The 22,764-nt window shown below is 40.0% G+C and overlaps 1 protein-coding gene across 9 annotated transcripts in view; it reads left to right on the plus strand.

The window, feature by feature from the left end:
• rbfox2 (RNA binding fox-1 homolog 2) overlaps positions 1-22,764 on the plus strand; it is a 244,094-nt gene that overhangs the window by 41,590 nt on the left and 179,740 nt on the right. The gene's annotated exons all lie outside the window — the stretch shown is intronic.

Below are 22,764 nucleotides of genomic sequence, written 5' to 3' on the forward strand. Positions count from 1 at the left end.
TGTGGTTCATGTGCTTCACACTGTCAGTTGTTTGTGCGGTGTGTGGTCTCCCACTTTGTGGAGCATCCTAAATATTGGCATGTCCTTTTTCACCAGATAGCTTGTGAGTCCAGCAACTAACAGTATTGTGATCAACAGTATCATCTCCATACACCTTCAGTTTTTTGTGGATGTTCCCCATTGTCTCATTCTCACAAATTAGGCACTCAGTTACAGCATGTTGCTTCTGATGGATATCAAGAGTAGCAGCCATCTTAGAGACTACTATCACAATGCCGTATGCAGGAGTGGATTGAATTCAATTTGAATAGGAGCGAGAAGGATTCTTCTGTACCCTCAGCAAATAGCAAAGATCTAGAATAAATTTTTTTTTTAAAAAAAATGCTGTTCATTGCTTTTAGAGTGACCCTCACATATATATAAAGATGCTTTCTCTGCTGTAATCTTATTAATGAAAGTACATTTGTAAAATAAGTGTGAAAAGCATGACTTATGAACTAAATGAATTGGGTTTATAGTTTGAAGGATACCATAGTGTTCACTATGACTTTGTGAGCATCTGGAAGATGACAAGCATTACAAGATATAGCAAATGCCCACCCATATGATGAAGAAAAAGCAGTTCTTTCAGTTTCCAGTAGGAATGTCTGTGGAGATGGTAGCCATATGTGGTGCAGTTTGACAGAAAGTAAATGAATTGTGGAAAACCCAATAACTGGATGTGTGACACAATGAGACATTGGTTCCACATGGTGTTGTTTATTTTAGTTTTAAACTAAACTGTTGCTTTAAGGACAAATACCATAGATCTACAGTTAAATGTTTACCTATGTTGCTTGGAGAGGTGAGGGCAACCACATGCATCCTTGACCCCTGCCCATCCTGGCTGGTGAGAGAAGCCAGAGGGGGATTGGCCGAGTGGGTGAAGGTGGTGGTGAATGCCTTCCTTTGGGAAGGCATATTTCCAGCGAGCCTTAAATTGGCTGTAATCAAACTGCTGTTGAAAAAGCCATCACTGGACCCCACTCAATTGGATAACTATCGGCCTATTTCCAATCTCCCCTTTTTGGGCAAGGTCGTGGAACGTGTGGTGGCCGCGCAACTCCAGGCATTCTTGGTAAATACCGATTTTCTGGATTTGGTACAGTCTGGCATCAGGCCGGGGCATGGTACCGAGACAGCCTTGGTTGCCTTAGTTGATTATCTACGCCGGGAGCTGGACAGGGGGAGTGTATCCCTGCTGGTTCTGCTGGACCTCTCAGCGGCCTTCGATACCTTCGATCACGGTATCCTTCTGGGGCGCCTTGCCGGAATGGGGCTCAGGGGGTACTGCTTTGCAGTGGCTCCGGTCCTTTCTGGAGGTCATTCCCAGATGGTATCACTGGGGGACACCTGCTCGGCCCCACAACCATTGATTTGTGGGGTCCCGCAGGGTTCAGTACTGTCCCCAATGTTCAACATATATATGAAGCCGCTGGGAGAGATCATTTGGAGTTTCGGGGTGCGGTGTCATCTGTATGCAGATGATGTCCAACTCTGTCACTCCTTTCCACCTGTCACTAAGGAGACTGTTCAGGTCCTGAACCGGTGCCTGGCCGCTGGATGTGCCAGGACCCAGGCTGCAGAGCACCAATAACCATACGCAGAGGCCAGAATCTATCTAATATCTTTATTAAAGAATTATATAAAGTCAATAAAAACAAGTGTAGAATATAGTCCAGAAGTAGACCCTTCAGGAAAGGTCAAATATAGTCCAGGAAAGCAATGTCCAATATATGATATTAAAGTCCAAAGTTATAATCCACTTCACCGAAACACACACTATTTAGCAAGCAATAGTGTGGGGAACTGTCCATAGTCTTTGAGGCTCAAGGTAAATCCGTAAGAAGGGAAAACAAGGCTGGAATCCGAGAAGCAGGGCCCGTGGTTTAAAACGCAAGGCAAGGCAAGACTTGAGACTTGGCAAGGTCCAACTTGAAACAAGACAATCGTGGGACAAGAACTGAGTCCATAGAAATCCGTGGAACAAGGCAGGACTGGAAACTTGATTCAGGAGCTGGGAACTGGGGTACGAAGTCTACACACGATCTCACTCCACGAGCTGACGAATTGACTCCGCAAGGAATCCTTTGTGGCCAAACATCTATATAGGATCTTGTTTTCCCGCCAAAGCACACTTTCTCTGGGGAACAAGAACCGAAACCTATACTGTCCAGATGCAGGACTCCTTAAACTTTCCCAAGGGAAACAGACTTAATTATCTAATTGTCTGGCAGCTATCCGGGCGCTTCGGCGAGTCGCCTCCCGAGTGTGTCTATCTTGATTATAATAAAGGCGGCGAGAAAATGGGGGAGATTTCTCCTCAAGGCTTGTTTGGCTGACTTCTTGTGGGCAGACATCCTGCAGCTGCAAGGGCTCCAAATCTGGCAGAAACGGTGGGAAACCCAAGTTTTCCTCTTCATCTGTCACAACAGTACTAGGAACGGGACTACATGGCCCATGAGTCATCACAGGATGAGGGCGAACAAATTGAAACTGAATCCAGACAAGACGGAGGTCCTCCTGGCCAGTTGTAGGGCCGAACAGGGTATAGGGTTACAGCCTGTGTTGGACGGGGGTCGCACTTCCCCTGAAGACACAGGTTCGCAGTCTGGGGGTTCTCCTGGACTCATCGCTGAGTCTGGAACCCCAATTTTCGGCAGTGGCCAGGGGAGCCTTCGCACAACTCAGACTTGTGCGCCAGCTGTGCCCATTCCTTGGGAAGTCTGACTTGGCCACAGTGGTCCACGCCGTGGTTACATCCCGTTTGGACTACTGCAACGCTCTCTACGTGGGGTTGCCTTTGAAGACGGCCCGGAAGCTTCAACTAGTACAACGAGTGGCAGCCAGATTAATAACCAGGGCGGCTTATAGGGAGCGTACCATTCCCCTACTAAGCCAGCTCCACTGGCTGTCGATATGCTACCGAGCCCAATTCAAAGTGCTGGCTTTGACCTATAAAGCCCTAAATGGTTCTGGCCCAATTTACTTATCCGACCATATCTTCTCCTATCAGCCAGGAAGATCCCTAAGGTCATCTGGTGATGCCCTGCTCTCGGTCCCGCCTGCCTCGCAAGCACGGAACGAGGGACAGGGCCTTTTCGGTGGTGGCTCCCCGGCTGTGGAACACCCTCCCCAGAGATATATGGCAAGCCCCAACCCTTCTGAGTTTTAGAAAAGCCCTGAAAACATGGCTATGTGCCTAGGCTTTCGATGATTAAATGATAAAGACGACCCGAACTGACTTATCGCCACAGTACGAGGATATTGGATTAATGGATTTTAACTATATGTTTTATATTTTTATATTGTTTTAAGTGTTGTAATTGGATTTTATTTATTGCTATGTTTTAAATGTGTATAGGCATTGAATTGTTGCCAGTTGTGTACGCCGCCCTGAGTCCCTTCGGGTGAGAAGGGCGGGATATAAATGTTGTAAATAAATAAATAAATAAATAAATATGATTGAAAGCAAGCTTCATAGCAACAAACTTGGATCATTTATGGTTGCAGTCGCAAATGCATATCTATATATATAAAAGAGTGATGGAATCCTGGCGACCGCCAAAACAACAAAACTAAACACCCCACAACCTCAAAAATTGACAACACAACCCATCATCCACGCCTCTAGGTTGATACAACAAAAATAAAAGAAAAATAAAGTCCTAATTAGAGGGAGAGGAATAATTGTTTTTATCCAATTGCTGCCAGTTAGAAGGCTAAGCTCCGCCCACTTGGTCTCCTAGCAACCCACTCACCCAGGGGACAGGCAGAGTTAGGCCTCACTTAGGCTTCTTCCACACTGCCTATAAAATACAGATTATCAGATTTTAACTGGATTAGATGGCAGTGTAGACTCAAGGCCCTTCCACACAGCTATATAACCCATTTATAAGCTTATATTATCTGCTTTAACTGGATTATCTGGACTCCACACCTTTACCCTTTACCTTAACTACCACCAATTCCTCAATACTTTATTTCCCATACCACCATACTTCGCCACAGCAACGCGTGGCCGGGCACAGCTAGTGTTATATAGAAAATTAGGCTCCAGCCAAATCCTAGTAAGTTCAAATAACTGCTTATGGCAACCCTGTCACTCACCTAGAGTCACCCAGTGGATTTAAGTGGCTAAGCAGGAATTTGCCCTTTGGTCTCTAGTTTTCCCAGTCAAGTGCTCAAACCGTTCTGACCTTTTGTAAGGTATTTTTAAATAAATGACATTAGCATTTGCGTGGTATTGTTCCCTATGAGTCTGACAATCTATATTATTTTCTGATGTGATCCTGTTGGAAAAAATTTAAATACACCTGCATCCAAACTGTAACTGAATTGAATCATTTTATGATTTGATGTTATCAAGGGGGAACTATATTATGCTTACAGATGGAAACTGTGAAGAAACAGAGTGTTTCTGCTAAAATAGGATTCCCTATGGTTCACACAAGGCATATAACAGTTATTTTAATGTTGCTGATCAAGAATATAAATATTGTATTAGTAATGAGAGTGTTCTCTAAAACATTTTAAATAGCTAGAACAGGTCTGCATAACATGCGGTCCCTGTGCCAGGTGCAGCTTACAAAAGCTGTTGGCGCAGCCTGCAGAGTGCTCACTTTACTTACTTAGGCGATCTCTCGTTGTTCGAGGATGATTGTCTTCCAGGTGTAGTGTTTTGGCAGTGGGTATGTAGATGACTGTGGAGCCCTATTCTTGACTCACATGTTCTTCTACAGTGAAGACATTGGTTTCCAGATAGAAGGCGGTCCTGGTCCCGGTTGGCTTGATGCGCCTTCCTCTTGGCACATTTCTCCATTTGTGCCTCTTAAAATTCGACAGCACTGCTGGTCACAGCTAACCTCCAGTTAGAGTGCTCGAGGGCCAGGGCTTCCCAGTTCTCGGTATCTATGCCACAGTTTTGAAGACTGGCTTTAAGCCATCTTTTAATCTTTTTTTCTTGTCCACCAACATTCCGTTTTCCATTCTTGAGTTGGGAGAATAATAACTGCTTTGGGAGATTGTGATCAGGTATTCGGACAACATGGCCAGTCCAGCGGAGTTGGTGGTGTAGGAGCATCACTTCAATGCAGGTGATCTTTGCTTCTTCCAGCATGCTAACATTTATCCACCTGTCTTCCCAAGAAATTTGCAGGATTCTTCAGAGGCAATGCTGATGGAATCGTTCGAGGACTTGAGTGTGACATCTGTAGACAGTCCATGTTTCGCAGGCGTATAGCAGGGTTGGGAGGACAACAGCTTTATAAACTAGCACCTTGGTCTCCCTACAGGTGTCCCGATCCTCAAACACGCTCTGCTTCATTTGGAAAAATGCTGCACTCACAGAGCTCAGGCAGTGTTGTATAGCGTGCTGTTGCCCCCCCCCCCCCACCACCACCACTGTGGTTTAGTTTGAAAGCATGGTTTGTACCTCGGATTATGGCCTTGAACCCACTGGGTGACTTTAGGCAAGTCACACTCTCTCAGCCTCAGAGGAAAACAAAGGCATATTCTTTTAGTATAAATCTTGGCAGAAAAAACTCCAACATAGGGTTGCCTTGGAATCGCTCCAAGTCTGAAACGACTTGAAGACACACAGCAACATTAGAGAATGTATTAAGATGTGGAGTGGAAAAACTTGAGATTAAGATTTCAAATGTAATTTCTGTAGTTTATTGTACAAATTGTATGTCCAGGGGGAAGAGCAGAGGGTGGAAGTGGGGTTAAAAAAAAAGACACACAACAATACCAATCCTAATTAACCATTAATTACTTGTAAAACAAGGTGCCCCAAGAAGCTTAGGCTGTTTAATTTTGGCCCCTTACTACTGCCATGTGCTAGAATGTCCTCCACACTCATGTTTTGCTCAAGCTTGTGTAGAATAGGCACTTTCTGGAGCAGCTTACAATAGGCTTGAATAGAGAGAGCAATGCTTTTAGCGGAATTCAGAAACTTTCAGGAATTCTGGTATGTATTGTAAATGTGTTCCCATATGTGTATATGAGAGAATCCGTGGGAAGTTTATTTTTTAATTTAAGGGAAATTATAAATATACCATTACAGGAGTTCCCCATTGTTGATAACTGGAGAGGGTTAAATTATTGTGGAAGTCTCCACTAACAGAGAGAAATATCATTGGGGGTAGGGAACCCCATCATGGCAGGGATCATGGCATCATCGGTGTAGGTGGAAAGTTACTACTGGAGTGGGTAATAATAATCTTGGGATATACTAAATTCAAAGTTAATCTTTTATCTCATGTGGTATACAGTTTCAGGGCCCTATTTATAAGATAATATTCTGTTATGACAAATGGGAGGGAGATAGTGAAATATTTCCTTAGATGGATAAAAAGGAGACATTCACATGCTTCTGCTTGGCAGGTGCAAGCTGGTAGGGTTATGAATGAGATAGTAAAACTGCCTTTTTACCTTCACCTGCCAAATTCAGATTAGTCTTTAAACCTCTGTTGTCATCAAAACAGATGGTTTCTCTATAGATAAATGTTCCTGGATTCCCTTGTATCATGTCCAATCCTAGTTATTGGTTCTGATTTCTATAATGTTTATATATTTGGCTGTGATATATTTTTCAGAAACTTCCCTTGGACAGATGTACAAGTATTAGAGAATACTGTTATAGTTTATTTCTAAACACCCCTGGTCAAATGACAACAGTAGTTCTTTCTGAATCTCTTTGGTTGGTGCTTTGGCAACAAACTCCTTAATGTCAACAGTCATTTTCTCTTATGTGCACTGTGCAATTACAAATAAAGTTGAGTTTGGTGAGATCGGAAGTCATAGCTAGTCTTAACCTCCGCCCCCTATTTGTGAGAATTTTATTCTAACTAGTAATTTTTATAGTTTTGTCAGAAATAAAAATATGAGAACTATTGTGCGCATGCATGATATGTATCTGATTGGTATCTTGTCTATAAGTTGGAAGCAAAATAAATAATAAAGAAAAGAAACAAATTATGTGTGAGAGATATAGAAAAATGATGATTTTCATCATTACTACCAGTTGTTACAAAAATCAGTAATTGGATTTTTAAATTCCACCAGTAATGCACCTCATATGGTAAAAATGCCACCAATTGGTATAGTAACCTCTGGCAGACTGTAAAATTCCCACTTAACGGCCTATTAAAAAATGTAATGCCCGGATATTGGCTTTTATGGCATATTGATTTCCAGTTTGTTCTTATCTAAACCCAATTCAATTGAGACAGATGTAGTGCATGCATAAACTGTCTCATATATATACATAAATAAATACATACACACACAAATACACATGCACACGAATACACATACATACATATGTGTGTGTGTGTGTGTGTGTGTGTGTGTGTGTGTGTGTAGCTGAAAGACTAGAATCTCCTTTCTCCAAGTATGTATTCTAAGGCTTGTAAAGCCTGAACTGCTTACCTTTTAGTGTGTGGAAGGATACTATGTAAAATAAATCTTCCTGGGTGCGCATCCTTCATTTTACTAGAGAATATGATAGAAATGAGAGTATTGTGCAGTTCGCGCACTATAAGAATTCCATATTCTGTTGTCTGACATTTTCTTTTTTTAAAATCTCATGATATTCCTTGAGAGCTGTTGACCATTGCATTTTTCAAGCAGTGTAGGGTGTGGTTTTCTCTTTCACAGACTCCTTTGTTTGGAGCTGCAAGGGAAGCAGCTTTCCAGGATGGAATTGCGAGGGCCAGGCCTGGCGGTCTTAAAAGAATCAGTGGTTTGGGGGAATGAGCTGAAAGCTGCTCAGTTTTAACTGATTCCAGGTGTTGCTGGCAAAATACAAAGCCTGCCAGTGTGTGTCGGGTGGCGCTGACTGAGTGGGCCTCATGAGGGTTTCCTGTACAGGCCACAATCAAAGAAATCTAATCAAAGCCAGCCGTTGCTGCTGGAAGTCTCGTGAAACCTCCCTCTTTTTTCCTGTGCTCAAGTGATTCATTTCTCTACAGTGTTGTACGCTAGTTCTTCATCATTTTTGTTTTCTGGCTGTTGATAGTAATCTCTCTCAGCTCGATCTATTTATATTACAATTATTGCTTGAAAAGGGATTATCATGTGATCATTAAAATATAGTTCTGTTTCTGTAGTTTATTTTTAGACAGGGATTAATCTTCAAAGTGAAACTGAGATGTCTGTTTAAATTGTCTGTAAGAATGTTTGAATCAGAGGTGAGGAATGTGTTGCCCTCCACAACACTGCTTCTTAAACTCTGTGTCCCGATCCCAAATGGAGTCCCCAAAATTTTGGCAGCAGTAAAGGTTTTTTAAATATTTGGTTAGTGGCTGTTTTAGACATTTACACAAATCTGTTGTGCAGTGCTTACAGTGGACTCTGCAGAAGATGCTTCAGCTGTGTTTTATAAAAAGGAAAATCAATAAATGTTCAATAAATGTTTATTTTTCTAATTATTTTATATATCTATATACCTAGGGGCATGTGAAAATTTCTTGGACCAGAAGGCATTAAGAATGGAAAAGTTTAAGAAGCCCTGCTCTAGAAGACATTAAATTAAACATATTATCATACTTAGTCAGTACAGTTAGTAGGGAAGGATGCTGAGTCCCAGGGACATCGGGAGAACCCCTGGTTTAAATGATCCCAGTTATTTAAATACGTGTTGTTAATGTGGCTCTTTCCAACAGAACTGGCATTGTACTGGATAGGGAGCAAGTTATGGTAAAGTCCGGTGTGGGTTGACTTTTCAAATATCCTAACTGTGTGACATGCACTCATTGATAAGTGACATGTACTCACTGATAAATATTAAGTGGATCTTTGGAAGTGGTTTAAAGGGCATTAGGTACATTAAATAGTTCAAATCTGCTAAAACACTGTTGGACTCTTGGTATTTTTCATTTGTGTTAAGAAAATATCTTGAAGTGAATATGGGGGAGCAAACTAAAAATAACATGTTAAAGTTGCAAACCTATTCCCTCTAAAGTGGGAGTAAGTTCCACTGAATTCTGGGACTTTCTTCAGAATGCATAGGATTGGACTGTAGCAGTGGTAAAATATGCTCTGAGCAATATTTAATTTGTTTGTCTGGAACCATCATTCTCTTGGGGTTTTTTGTCTCACCTTTTACCCTTTGTTTTGCTCTCTACTGCACAGTGCTCTCCATACAGTCTTTTTTCTACCCTCCTCTTTGAAGGGATTGATTTGTCTTCTTCCTTGAGAAGATTATTAAAGGGGCTGATATTTATGCTGCCTTATATAGAAAGGATTTCCTCTTGTCTCTTCTAAATAAAGTATCTGCAATTATTCCTATTGCATTCCTAGTAAATATATTATTAGTAGTTTGCTTCTGTTCCTTTTATTCCATTAAGTCTTTAAAAAGGAGCAACTATATTTCTAGCATTAGTATTTGCAATCTGCTGAATGTTTGTTTCATTGATTAAGTCGACAAGTGTCATGTTCTTATTAGTAGACTGAACTGAAATACAGTGTTCCCTCACTTATCGCGGGAGTTACGTTCCAGGACCACCCTCAATAAGTGAAAATCCACGAAGTAGGGACATTATATTTATTCTATGTGTGGGAGCAAACCACAGATCATTTACTATAATGCAGTCTGTACTTTATTTTAGCAGTTACAATATACAGTACACCGGTAGGGAAGAAGAATGGAAGCTAAATAATCCTTTTTTTATTTCCAACCCTTCCCTACCCTCCCCCTCCCTTTATTTCTCCCTTCCCCCCTTCCAAAACCCTTTGCACACTGCAAAAACCCGTGAAACAGCAAAAATACCACGATAAAAGTGTACATTAATATTAATTGAAAACCCGTGAAAGTGAAAAGTGAACCGCGAAGTAGCGAGGGAACACTGTAGATACCATGAAATGGAGTAAGTTATATTCCACAACAGCCTGACGTTGGCGGTCTTCCAGTTCTGCTTTAACTTTAGATTCAGAGAGGACTATATGTTGTATGTAGTGGTGGCTTCCCGGCTGTGGAACACCCTCCCCAGAGAGATCAGACAAGTTCCAACTCTTTTGGGCTTTAAAAGAGCCCTAAAAACATGGCTATGTGTCCAGGCTTTTAACGAATAAACGATAAAGATGACACAGACTGACCTATGGATAAAGCACGAGGTTTTCAGATGAACGGATCTGAGCATATGTACTTTTAAAATTTATATACTGTAATTTTATATTGTATTTAATTGTTTTTAACTGATTTTATGTATTGCTGATTGATGTTGTGTAGGCATCTAATTGTGCCAGTGTTGTAGGCCGCCTTGAGTCCCTTCGGGTGAGACGGGCGGGATATAAATATTGACAATAAATAATAAATAAATATGTTCATGTGTATGTAAGTATCCTTCTCTCTCTCTCTCTCTCTCTCTCTCTCTCTCTCTCTCTCTCTCTCCCTCCCCCCCCCCCCCCCAAACCATTCTGCCTGATAATTTTAAAAGCATCTGGTTTTTCTGTTTTGTTTATCTTACAGACATCCTTTAGGAGCTCTGCATGCCAGACATGCTTTGTTTCATAAAGTGTTCCAAATTACTATAATTTGGCTATTTTTGTTCATCAGTTTCTCCTGGGTCTTTTGCTATCTCATTAAATAAGATACTAGCTCTGGGAATTTTCTTACCTTTTAATTTGAAAATATATCTGGTTGTCTCTTATTATTTTAATCTACTTTTTTCTCTTGTGTACCTTCGGCCTGTTCTACTTACTTACAGTAGTAAAAACTTTGAATCCAACCCTCAACTGAATTACAACATGTGTGCGCAGCTGTAGGATTTCTTTCTTTTTGTGTCATAGACTGAGTAGTAACCATATGGCTGAATTGGAATTCCAAGACAGTATCTCTATTACATGCAGAAAATTCACATCACTTTCTCTGCTTTGGCACTGAATAAGAATTTCTATGAGCATGCTTTGTATTTGTATGCTTGTTTGGTTGTTTTAGGATGCCAGTGACTCAGTTATAAACAAAAATAGAATTGAGTCCAACAAGTGTTGGCATAATTTTCCCAAAGAAGATTGGTTAGGCTAGGCAAAATGTATGCTTATAATAAAAAGACTGAACATTTTATTGTCATAGTAGTGTTAAAAATAAGCTTAAAAGATCCAGTCTTTTAAAGGGAAAAATCCTCTGCATTTCTTTTCTGAAAACTTCGAAATGGTTGTGTGCAAGAGTTAAGTTGTGTTCATTTTGACTCAGTTCTTTGTGTGTTATTGAGCCAGTCCAAGACAAAAGGAATGACACTGTTAATTTATTTAATTAGAGAAAACATAGAGACAGCTTTTATTGTTACAAGATTCCATTCTAAAAAGTATCTAACTTTAGCTCTAGTTATTGACTACAATAATAACTTTCAATAAAACTGAGAAATCTTGTACTGTCTGTCATCTTTGAGGCTATCCAAAAAACCAAAAATAGAGGGGACCTGAAGTTAACTATAGATATTAATACTGTGTGGAATATGAGAGCAGCATAGTTGAGAATTTCAGGAAGGAAAAGGAAATGATGTCATCAAATCCTTGTATCACATTAGGATATTAGTCAGAAATGAGTAAGTTTTGTTGGTTATTTCTGGAACCATTTATTGTGCTATGAATGGTGTATCAGTGCAAAAACATATGGACATTTTGAATTGATGGTAATCTTGCTACATAGAAAAGGGTTAGGGTTTGTGTGGCCCTCCAAATGTTGAACTTCAGCTCCCATGAGCCCTCACTATTAGCTATGCAGGGCAGAGCTCATATGGAATTACTGTTCAACAATCTGACTTCTGTTCTGGAGATGTTGAATTGGAACCTGGATTTTTCAGCCCCTCCTTTCCTCTGCACTCTGCAGTGTCTCCTAAAGATACAACACTTTTGGTACCCAGTACAAAAGAATGCTTTCTGGATTCCATCCATCCTTGAAAATGGGAATGTAAATTGCTTTTGGTATAACAGAATATACATATATTTGTACACCTTAGCATCAATGCAATTAACAGTTTTCACTTGCTTAGGTGAAAATGGGATTTATGTGCCAAATGGTTACTTAGAAGTGTAGTTCATTGCCTTTTAAAATTGTGAATTTTTTTTACTTGGGCCAAGATCCAGTGGTGTACTTCTATATCCAGTGATGTATTTCTGTTTCCTGTGACACTGGAATATGGCTTCTTCTTTCCCTTTCATACCCAACAGTACTAAAACATTGCTCCACAACGGTTCTCAGGCCTTGGGAGTTTAGGACATTGGGGAGGGAGGGCTGCAATAACAAAGAGAAAACTTGTGATTCTGGTGAAAGCAGATAGGACATCACTGTATTTTGGCTCAAGTCTAAACCTTCTAAGGCAGTTCAGTAGCCCTGAATATCTTAACACTAAGTGAATGGAAGATGTAGTTACCATAAAGCATTAGCATCAAGATGTTTAACTTAGGAACTGTTGTGGTTAAATTAGTTTGTTTCAGCAGAAAAGAGTGCAGGGATACTCATACTCTGTCAAGGTGTTTTACATTGAGTTTTATTTTTTCAAAACTGAACTTTTTACTTTTTTTCGTGTATCCACCTTGGCTAAATCCACAGAACAATTTTTGCCCAATGTTAGTATGCAATTCTGATGAACCTGGTTGTATGTACAGTTTTATTTTGTTTTCTAGTGTCTGAGAGGAGGGTCATGGAAAAACATTAGCAACAAATTGAATTGATGGTTACTAGGATTCAAACCTTTGGTTTAAAGTTATGGCAAGGCCTGCTGAACTTGCAGACCAAAAGGTCCCAGGTTCAAATCCCAGGAGCAGCTTGAGCGCCCGCTGTTAGCTCCAGCTCCTGCCAACATGCAAATGTGAGTAGATCAATAGGTACCGCTCCAGCGGGAAGGTAACAGCGCTCCATGCAGTCATGCCGGCCACATGACCTTGGAGGTGTCTACGGACAACGCCGGCTCTTCAGCTTAGAAATGGAGATGAGCACCAACCCCCAGAGTCAGACATGACTGGACTTAATGTCAGGGGAAACCTTTACCTTTACCTTATTCCAGGGGCACCAGGGGTGCTTTGAATGCGATTTCCTGCTTCTTAGCAGGGGGTTGGACTTGATGGCCCATGAGGTCTCTTCCACTCTACTATTCTATGATTCCATAGTACCGGTAGTGAGTAAATAATTTGCTCAGCTATGTATTTCATACTACAGGCAGTCCCCGAGTTGATTACAAACCTCTGACTTACATACAACTCCTACTTACAAATGGGGGCTAGACAATAGAAAGTGAGAGGAAATCTCCCTCTGGAAAGGAAAATTCATTCCTTTAAGATTTATCATGGGGAAAAGGTGTCACCACTGGAAATTTATCACTAATCCTTGTTTTGATGACAAACCATTTTAACCACTATATTAATTTTTCAGCAGATAAAATTTCATCCTGCTTAAAGTACAACCTACACTAGCAGTTTATGTTTATCAATAAAAGTAATACCCTGTTAATTATAAATATATAAGCACTAAGCAAGGTGTGGATACTACATTTAGCAGTCCTAAGAAAGAGTAAATTATAGCCTTGCTTGGATTGGTTTTACCTAAGTACTGTAGTTGGATTTTTCACATTTTCTGCCTTTATCAATCCCTTCTTACCATATTTTGTTCAGCTGAACAACTCTTATCTATATATATATATGTATATATATATATATAAAAGGGTAATGGAATTTCGGCCTAGGACAAAACAACAAAACTACAAGTCCCAGAACCATGAAATTTGGCAACACAACCCACCATCCTTGCCCCTAGGTTCCGACAACAAAAAGAAAAGAAAAAGTACTAATTAGCGGGAGAGGAATAATTGTTTTTATCCAATTGCTGCCAGTTAGAAGGCTAAGCTCCACCCACTTGGTCTCCTAGCAACCCACTCAGCCCAGGGCCATTTCAATCAGGCCTCTTCCACACTGCCTATAAAATACAGATTATCTGATTTGAACTGGATTATATGGCAGTGTAGACTCAAGGCCCTTCCACACAACTATATAACCCATTTAGAATCTTATATTATCTGCTTGGAACTGGATTATATGAGGCCCCTTCTACACAGCTGTATAAAATGCACACTGAAGTGGATTATATGGCAGTGTGGACTGAAGATTACCACCAAAATATCACAATGAATTTAAAACATTGACAACAAAAACATTGACTACTAAAAGGCACACTGCGTTGGATAATCCAGAACATTGGATAAGCGAATGTGGGATAAGTGAGATTCTACTGTAATATGAAATAATTACTGTGGTATAATAATACAAAACAATATAATCTCTAAAACCAGGACAGTAAATAAAGGGCAACACTCTGAAAGCAGGGAAATTGGGAATTTCACAAAGGAAACAATCAGGGCCAGCTAACACCTCCCAAAAAAGGATTCTTCCAGAAAGGAAGCTGAGAAGGGAGTGAAACAGTGTGCATTACCAGTCATTATTATTACTATAATTACTATTATTATTATTATTGTGTTGCTGTGAACCGTGAAAATAAATACAAGTATTCAAAAACACAAAAATCAGAATATATAAACATTACTGCGGTATAATAAAACAGAACAATACAATCTCTAAAATCAGAACACTAAATAAAGAACAACACTCTGAAAACGGGAATTCCACACAGGAAACAATCAGAGCCAACTAACACCTCCCAACAAAGTATTCCCATCCCCAAAGTCTGGCAAATCCTCTGTTTTCTGAGGGCCACACACAGAAGCACATAAAATACCGCAAACAACACCACTCTCAAAACAAGGGAATTCCAGACAGGAAACAATCAGTGTCAGCTAACACCTCCAAACAAAAAATTCCCTCAGGGAGGAAGCAGCCAGGCTTTAAAGCTGCAATGCCATTACATACTAATATTTTGGCTAATTGCAGCATTTATACTTGCCTCCAACAGACAAAAAAACAAAACAAAAAACAACAATCAGAAATATTGTATATTCACAACCTTTAGGAAATAATATCCCCTGATGACGCAGCGTCTTAAAGCGCTGAGCTACTGAACTTGTGGACCAAAAGGTCGCAGGTTCGAATTGGGGGAGCGGAGTGAGCCCCCACTGTTATCCCAGCTTCTGCCAAGAAGTTCGAAAACATGCAAATGTGAGTAGATGAATAGATACTGTTCCGGTGGGAAGGTAACGGCGCTCCATGTAGTCATGTCACATGACCTTGGAGGAATCTACGGACAACGACAGCTCTTCAGCATAGAAATGGAGATAAACACCAACCCCCAGTGTCAGACATGACTAGACTTAATGTCAGGGTAAAACCTTTACCCTTTACCTTAACTACCACCAATTCCTCAATACTTTATTTCCCATACCACCATACTTCGCCACAGCAACGCGTGGCTGGGCACAGCTAGTCTATATATATAAAAGGATAAAAAAATTTGGCCTAGGACAAAACAACAAAATTACACATCCCAGAAACACTAAACTTGGCAACACAACCCCTCATCCATGCCTCTACGTTCATACAACAAAAAGAAAAGAAAAATAAAGTCCTAATTAGAGGGAGAGCAATAATTGTTTTTTATCCAATTGCTGCCAGTTAGAAGCCTAAACTCTGCCCACTTGGTCTCCTTGCAACCTACTCAGCCCAGGGGACAGGTACATTTAGGCCTCAGGCCTCTTCCACACTGCCTATAAGATACAGATTATCTGATTTGAACTGGATTATATGGCAGTGTAGACTCAAGGCCCTTCCACACAGCTATATTACCCATTTATAATCTTATATTATCTGCTTTGAACTGGATTATCTTGAGTCCACACTGCCAGATAATTCACTTCAGTGTGCATTTTATTCAGCTGTGTAGAAGAGGCCTCATATAATCCAGTTCTAAGCAAATAATATAAGATTATAAATATATAGTAGAGTCTCACTTATCCAACATAAACAGGCCGACAGAAGGTTGGATAAGTGAATATGTTGGATAATAAGAAGGGGTTCAGGAAAAGTCGATTAAACATCAAATTAGGTAATGATTATACAAATTAAGCACCAAACATCATGTTATACAACAAATTTGACAGAAAAAGTAGTTCATTGCTCAGTAATGCTATGTCGTAATTACTGTATTTACAAATTTAGCACCAAATATCACAATGAATGTAAAACATTGACTACAAAAACATTGACTACTAAAAGGCAGGATGCATTGGATAATCCAGAGCACTGGATAAGCGAATGTTGGATAAGTAAGATTCTACTGTAATATGAAATAATTACTGTGGTAATCCAGTCCAACCCAATTCTGCCATGGAGGACACAATCCAAGCACGCCCAACAGATGGCCACCCAGCCTCTCAATAATAATAATAATAATAATAATAATAATAATAATAATAATAATAATATCATACAATCATAAGGTTAGGAGACACCCCTAAGGATCATCCAGTTCAACTTCCTTCTACCATGCAGGACGACACAAACAAAGCACTCCTGACAGATGGCCATCCAAGATCTGCACAGTAAAAATACAAATCAAATCATAGAATCAGACAGTTAGGAGAGACCCCTAAAGGCCATCCAGTCCAACCCAACTCTGACATTGGATGATACAATCCAAGCACTCCCAACAGATGGCCACCTAGCCTCACACTAATAATAAGAATAAGAATATCATACAGTCCTAAGGTTAGCAGATACCCCTAAGGATCATCCAGTTCAACTTCCTTATATCATGCAGGAGGACACAATCCAACCACTCCTGACAGATGGCCATCCAATATCTGCACCATAATAATATACATCGAATCATAGCATCAGACAGTTAGGAGACACCCCTAAAGGCCATCCAGTACAAGCCAATTCTGCCATGCAGGACACAATCCAAGCACTCTCAACAGATGGCCACCCAGCCTCTCAAACCTACTACTACTACTACTACTAATAATAATAATAATAATAACAACAACAACATCATACAATCCTAAGGTTTGGAGTGACCCCTAAGGATCATCCAGATCAACTTTGGACAAGGCATGAGGAAGAACGGATCTGATTTTATGTTTGAAATGTATATTTTTAATTCATAATGTATTTTAATAGTTTTAACTGTTTTATGTGCTGTTTTATATTGGTTTGTATGGGCATCTAATTGTTGCCACTGTTGTAAGCCGCCCTGAGTCCCTTCGGGTGAGAAGGGCGGGATATAAATGTGAGAAATAAATAAATAAATAAATAAATAAACTTCCTTCTACCATGCAGGAGGACACAATCCAAGCACTCCTGACAGATGGCCATCCAGCCTCTACATAATAATGATGATGAAGATGATGATGATGATAATAATAATAATAATAATAATAATAATAATAATAATAATAATAGCATAGAATCCGAGAGTTTGGAGAGACCCCTAAGGGCCATCCAGCCCAACCCTTTCTACTATGCAGCAGGACACAATCCAAGCATTCAGAACACATGGCCAACGTATAAATACTATACAATACTACACAGGGACATAGACCCCCTCTACCCTCACCACTTTCACAATACACAAACAACCAAATGCATACTAAACATAAAGACAACCATACAACTGACATTCAATACCACCACTACCTCAACAAGTTCTCACCAACACCACCAGACAATACCACAGCAATGCGTGGCCTGGCACAGCTAGTGCTTTATAGAGGAGTCTGGGGAACATTTTGAGAACGATGACCAGTTTAAACGTAACGTTAACCAGGATTATTGAATTGCTTTTGGTGCTACAACTGAGAATGCCTGGAATACCTTTGAAGCTTCTCAATAGTAAAACTGGTTATTGGTATGTAGTGTTAGACAAGCTGCCTTTGAGATTTCCTAATGAATATAGATCTCACCGAATACTCACTCCATAAGATTCCAAGGAATCTCAGAACCAGTTTAAAAACACTGGGGCACAGAAGTGGAAAGATACGACCATTTCAACGTAAGATTATTGGTTGTTGAAACTGTATTGGCAGAAATTGACCAATTGATGACTTTCATTAAATAATCTTTAAGCAGAATTGGCAACAAATGTTTTTCAGAAAAACTATTGAGAGAGGTTGTCACTATTAGTATGTGAAGAATAGTAAACATTGATATACAAGTATAAGTATGCATAATACAAAGCCAGGCTCTTCCTTTTCCCATTTTTGTTTGTTGCATGCTAGTCTTTAGTAGTTTAGTTTCTTGTAGTAATAGTTTTATTATGTAGTTTGTGTTTATGTCATTTTCTCTTATATGTTGCTTTATATTATGAAAAAAATGTTGTTCAATAAAATACTTATATAGAAAAGAAAGCTAGTGATAAGCTGTCAACTACTGTCCTTTCTCCTTTCTAAAGTAGCTGCCCTTTGTATTCATCTCCTATGGGTCAGAATGAAGAGACACTTGGGCGGTAAACTGAATTCATGGCAGTATCTATGGGGTAAATTGGACACACTTTGTTCATGCTGTGTTTCTTTCAGTGGATTGTACATTCACTTATCCATCAACATTGCATAGTTAACAAGCACACACTGGGATGCCTCTAAATCTGCCTTTCTGAAAACAGAGCAAGGCAGATTAAGATAACTAAATTCAGGTACAAAGTTAGGTCCTGATTCACCAAGTCATGCAACTGCAGAAGCTCCTAATTTTATGTTGGCAAATGATAGGGGTAAGAAGGTAAAAATTCATCACAGCATTAAGTGTGTGTGGTGTTACCATATACTATACTCTCATCTATAAATGCACAAATGAAAAATCGTGGGAATTATTTAATATAGATAATGTGAAATAGAATGATTGAATCTTAGATAATTTTTGATCATCTTGGTCCTCCTTCTCTGAAAATGTTCTTAAACTGTGTTGCCAAGAACTGGACACAATACTCCAGATGAGTTCAGACCAAAGCAGAATAGAGTGGTATTACTATTTTCCTTCACTACCCACCTTTCAATGCTGTCTAGAATTCCATTGGCTTTTTTTGACTGCTGTGTTACACTGTTAATTCATGTTTAGATCTCTAGTTCATTTTTAAATGTGGTATTTTGAAGATAGGTGTCACTCATCCAATATTTACACATTTAACATTCTCTGCCTTGATATATTACCATATATTTATATCTTTTGAAATTAATGTTGTTAATTTTGGCCCAGCTCTTCAGTCTATCACAGGGGTTCTCAAACTTCTTCAGCCGCAGAGACCTTTTTGAAGCAAAAGTTTTTATGGAACCCTAAGAAATTTTTAATGTAATATAATATACGGTAATATATTGTATATATATTAGGTGGTGCCTCCGGTGGCACAGCAGGTTACACCACTGAGCTGCTGAACTTGCTGACCGAAAGGTCAGAGGTTCGAATCCATGGAGTGGGATGAGCTCCTGCTGTTAGGCCCAGCTTCTGCCAACCTGGCAGTTTGAAAAACATGCAAATGTGAGTAGATCAATAGGTACTCCGGCAGGAAGGTAACGGTGCTTCATGCAGTCATGCTGGCCACATGACCTTGGAGGTGTCTACAGACAACTCCGGTTCTTCAGCTTAGAAATGGAGATGAGCACCAATGCCCAAAGTCGAGCACGACTGGATTTAAAGTCAGGAGAAAACCTTTACCTTTAACTATATATATCAGGCATGGGCCGGGCCAGTGACAAATGGATGGAGAGTGTTTGTGTAAACTAATTCACACAGTGCAAAAAAAAAAAAAAAAAAGGGGGGGGGGCGGAAAGAACAGTACAATATTTAAAACAATTTTAACCAATATAAACTTAACAGTATTTCAGTGGAAGACTCCTAGGACCATCCAGTCCAACCTCCTTCTGCCATGCAGGAAAAGTACAATAAAAGCACCCCCAAGAGATGGCCACCCAGCCTTTATAATAATAATAGCGGACATCCCAGAGGCCATCCAGTCCAATCCTCTTCTGCCATACAGGAAAAACACAATCAAAGCACCCCCAATAGGTGACTATTCATTCTTTCTAACAACAATAACAATAGCAGAAACTCCAGAGGCCATCCAGTCCACTCCCCTTCTGCCATGCAGGAAAAGCACAATCAAAGCACATACACACCCTGAGCAGTGGGAGGGAAATAGGGTTTTGGAAGCAAAAGAAGTGGGGGGGGGGGTGGCAGGGTGGCATGGAAAAATGTTTGGGTGGCGAGTGAGGTGGGGAAAGGGTCAGTGTCGCGGGAGAATGCTGCCGCTGCTGCTGCTGTTTCCGGCACAGTTGGGCTCAGAAAAAGTATATTACATAAATATAGATATACATACACTCTTTAGCAGCAAACAAAACAAATCCCATGATCATTTTCTTTCCTATTGTTAGTGAGGGCCTTCTGATTGAATCTCTTTTGTGAATGACAGCTTGTAACCTACCAAAACTAAAACAAATCCATTTCTCAATTTAATTATGATGTTGGGGCTGTTTTATGTCTTTCGGGCTGTGTGGCCATGTTCCAGAAGTATTCTCTCCTGACGTTTTGCCCACTTCTATGGCAGGCATCCTCAGAGGTTGTGAGGTATGGATAAACTAGGTAAGATATGATGTTGTCTTACCAAGTTGTGGGCCTGCTGTTGGAAGATCCTGTTCTTACTATTTGTTAAGCTTCAGGAAAGGAGGAAGGCTTGCTTCTGAAAAGTGAGGAGGATTATATGTGCAAACAGTGTGTGTTGCCTCTTTCCCGCTATGACATTTTCCTATGTGTATGCCTTGCCTTGTGTTGCCCTTCTGCTTCCTTTTCCCTTTGGGGATCTCCTACTGATTAACAGGGATTTTTACTGTACGTGGTATAAAAAGATTGTTCTGCTGGCTGCCTTGGAGTTTAATTATTTGTATCAGTTTCACAACTTGCTTTCTTCAGTTTCCTACAATAGCAAATCCCACAAAGAACAATAATTCAGTGAGACACCAGGAAATTGCTGACTCAAAGCTTGCAGCAACACCAGAAACTTCCTAGGGAAATGTCCCTATATTCTTTAACTTCCCCCTTCCCTGCAGAGAGATTCAATTATAGCTACAGAATGAGCAGCAAGACGATTGGAAACAGTGTAGAACACATCATTTAATGGGGACCAGCAGAGTGGGACTTGCTTTTTAGCCTTTATGTATCTTGTCACACTTTAACAGATAGTCTTTGAATTGTCACTTTTCTCATTCTTACACAAGCATGCCATTCATTCTCTCCCCCCCCCTCTCCCCCTCTCCCTCTCTTTCTCTCTCTAGTCATTTCTTATATCCAGGTTTTCAGCTTTCTATAATGTATCATGAGGAAGACACTTCTTTGGCAGGAGCTGCTACAGCATCTTGATAATGACAGTAAAGTTCTATTTCGGTGTTAAAAGAACTAAAGTTCAATTTAGGGTCCCAGAACTGTGTTAGTCAAACTGTTTGGTAGTCACACTGTTTGGTAGTCACACTTTGGTTACAGTTTAAAAAGCGTGGTAAAATGTTTAAAAAACAACAACAAATAGTACCATGAGGATTAAGGTAAAAACAAATTAAAATATAATAAATCCACTTAAAATAGCATTTAAAACTCACAACCCCCCACCCCCAATTCCACTTACACTTCCCCAGCAGCATGCTCCTTATTCTTTCCCAATGCCTACTAGCAGAAGAAGGTCCTGACCTTTTTGCGGAAGGCCAGCAAGAATGAGGCCCTCCTGGTCTCTCTTGGAAGAGAGTTCCACAGTCCGGGAGCAGCCATCAAAAAGGCCCCCTCCCATGTTCCCACCAAACCTGCTTGAGTGGGCGGTGGGACAGAGAGAATGCCCTCCCAAGTTGATAGTAAATGTCTACCAGGTTCATAGAAAGAGATACGGTCCTTCAGATAATCTGGATCAGAGCTGTTTAGGGTTTTGTAGGTCAAAACCAGCACTTTGAATTGTGCTAAATTGTTCTCGGAAACATGTTGGCAGTCAGTGGAGCTGTTGCAACAGCGGAGTTGCACTTAGTAGTCTGGCTGCTGCTCTTTGAACCGACTGAAGTTTTTGAGCACTTTTCAAAGGCAACCCCACATAGAGCGTACTATAGCAGTCCAACCAGGGTGTAACCAAGGTATGCACCACCATAGAAATGGAATCTAGTTTGGTGAGAAAAACCAAGCGTGATAGTCAATTTTTCCTGTATGGCATTCTGCAGAAGTAAATTTCATTTTTAGTAACACTTCAAAAATGTACCTGTTCCGACTTACATAAAAATTCAACTTAAGGACAAGCCTACATAATCTATCTTGTTCGTAACTTGGGGACTACCTGTATATCTTAATGTTTTAACTTTTTTGCAATACCTCTAGAACTACTCATTCTCTGTGCTACTTATTAGTTCCATTTAAAGCTGAGACAAATCTGATCAATACTCTATAAATATTTCACTGTTCTGTTCCATTAAATCTTTGGTTACATTAGAAAAGCACTAAAAACTGGGTAAATGTAGCTCTGTGGGTGTGCATGGTGTGTAAATATTATCCCTCTCTGAATAGTGCAGATGAAATTATTGATACACACACATTTAAAGATTTTTATCATTTATACTTCCGCAACTCTATGATATAAACATCAGGAAGAAAATTTTGTACTCAAGGGCATTAATTGTCAATTGACAAGTCCAAAGCGAATGTTTTGTTCATTGGCATTTATATTATGTAATAAATAGGTTGTTTCAGTAAGGAAAAAGTGAAAGATGTTTGCCTGGTCTCTGTTATGATAGACCCTTACTTAGCTATTTCAGATAGCTGTTCTGTCAT

This window comes from Anolis carolinensis, chromosome 5 (assembly GCF_035594765.1).
Source record: "Anolis carolinensis isolate JA03-04 chromosome 5, rAnoCar3.1.pri, whole genome shotgun sequence".
NCBI classification, from domain to species: Eukaryota; Metazoa; Chordata; class Lepidosauria; order Squamata; family Dactyloidae; genus Anolis; species Anolis carolinensis.